A 2,360-nucleotide genomic window follows, 5' to 3' on the forward strand; every position below is an offset into this window, starting at 1 on the left:
AAAAAAAAAAAAAAGAAAAGAAAGGATTGGAAAACGTACTTGAGGTAGGCACTGATGATACGGCGAAGGGATTTGACTTCAAGAACTTCTTCAAGCTTCCTTTGACGACGTCGTTCTTCGTCTTCTTCAACCTCCCCAGACATTTTTTTCCCTTTCTTTCTTTCTTTTTCTTGCTGATCGCTAAAAATCCTTCCTTCTAGAGCGGAGGCCAAAATTGTTACGTAAGCTTGCGCTTTGGCCCGGTAACTATGTAGTGCACTGTGTGATGTCATTTGTAGACATAGTAGGAAATTGGCTCAATTTTTTTTTTAACTCCTTAAAAGGAATTTTTAACTTGAAATAAGGTTCCGTTTTATAATAAAAAAATAGAATTTTATGTAAAAATATTTTATAAAAAATTTAATATTTTTTATTATCTTATAATTATTAAAAATATTTTTTATTGTTTAAATTTTACATCTTCACTGATGCAGTTAGTTGGGTGTTAAAGTAATAAATAAAAATATTATAAAATAATTAATAATAAAAATAAAAATAGATAAAATAAATAATAATATTTTTTAAAACATTTAATTACATATTTATAATAAAAATAAACACTAATTTTCAAAAAAAAATTCATCTTGTATTTTTTTTCCATAACATTATAAAAATATTGATGTTTATAAATTATGTAAGATATTCAATATTTATATTTATAAATGTATATTCATTAAAAAAATGTATATTTATTAAATGACTATGATTGGAATATTTTTTATTATAATTATTAATAAAATTTATTCAATTTATAAATAAAAATTTTAATTACATTGAATGATTTTATTAAATTTTTTAAATATTTTTATAGTATCGAATAATTTAAATATTAATATTTTAAATTAAAATTTTTTAGTTAAATGTTAATATTTTTAAATTAAATATTACTATTTTTTAATATTTAATTTAAATATTAATATTTATCAAATTTATATTAATAGGTTTAATATAAAAGTGTTTTTTCAATTTTTCGAAAAATGTCATCCGTCTCTTAAGAGCGTAAGATATTTTATGTAGTTAATAGATATTTTTTCTATTGACTCGTTAAATTTAAATATCCAAATAGAAAATGTCTCTTTTTGTATAATATCATACTAAATATCAAAAAGTTTTTATGCTTTTTAAAGATTTATATTACATGTAATTATAATTTAAAATTTCAATTCATTGGTAGATATGAACTTACATAAATTTAAATTTTTTAAAATAATTTATAAAATCTTTATTCTCAAATGAAAACTATTAATTTTACTTGAGTATGTTTATGCGATACACATATGTGATATAAGTAAAACAATAATAATTGAAATATATCTACATTTCAATAACTATGTAGTGCTCAGTATAGGTAAGCATTCATAAAGCTATTTGTCAATGCATAGAAAATGTGAAAAAGTTGCATAATTGTTATACAAAAAAGATCAAAAGTTATATAATTATTTAAATGATAATCTATTTAAGAGTTGTAAATGTATATTGCACTATACAACTTGAAAACATACAAAATACATGATAAGTGATTTTATTTAATGATTTCATTGATCTAATATTTGGTTTCTATGAAACTTCTTTTTCAATAATTACAATAAGCATTCCATCTTTCATAAAGCTTTGAATTTGATAAATCAAAATAGTGAATGATTATTAAAGTGAAAATAAAATAAAGAATAAAAATTATAACTAATTGTAAATAATATTTAGATGGCTTTTACCTTCCTACACTTGAAGGTACAGTAACTATCAAACCATTACGCTTGAAAGTAAGAAAACAAATAATAGAGTCAACCATTTTTTATTATGAATGTAAAATGCAATTGAAAAAAAGATCTTAGCAATTAACAAAATTTCATTTGACTTGCCAAGAGGGAACCTAATCACAAAAGCTCAACACTTATAATCAACAGGAAACTCAAGTTGAAAACTTGGTAGATGAAAATTGAGGTTTGACAATACAAATTAATTACAATAATGAAATGGAAGGAACATAAAAAAAACTTCTACATAAGATGCAAAAAGGTCATAATAGTTGTATAACATGCTAAAAAAATAGAGGTAACAACATAAATATTATAAAAACTACAGACTATAATAAGCTACCACACATTAGTTTTTTTGTAAATTCATTTAGTTTATGGTTCCTATAAAGAATTATATGAAGTTGCAGGCTATGTTAAAAATATATAATTCAGCAAAAATATTATAAAAACTGCATGTCATAGTGAAAAAGACAAAAATACCTTCATAATTTAATAAAAATCTCCAAAAGTCCTCATCAATTTCAATCAACAGTAAATTAGAATTATTTTTTGTAAGTTTATTTA

Source organism: Theobroma umbraticum, unplaced genomic scaffold (genome assembly GCF_002168275.2).
Source record: "Theobroma umbraticum cultivar Fairchild unplaced genomic scaffold, ASM216827v3 scaffold_44.0, whole genome shotgun sequence".
Classification (NCBI taxonomy): Eukaryota; Viridiplantae; Streptophyta; class Magnoliopsida; order Malvales; family Malvaceae; genus Theobroma; species Theobroma umbraticum.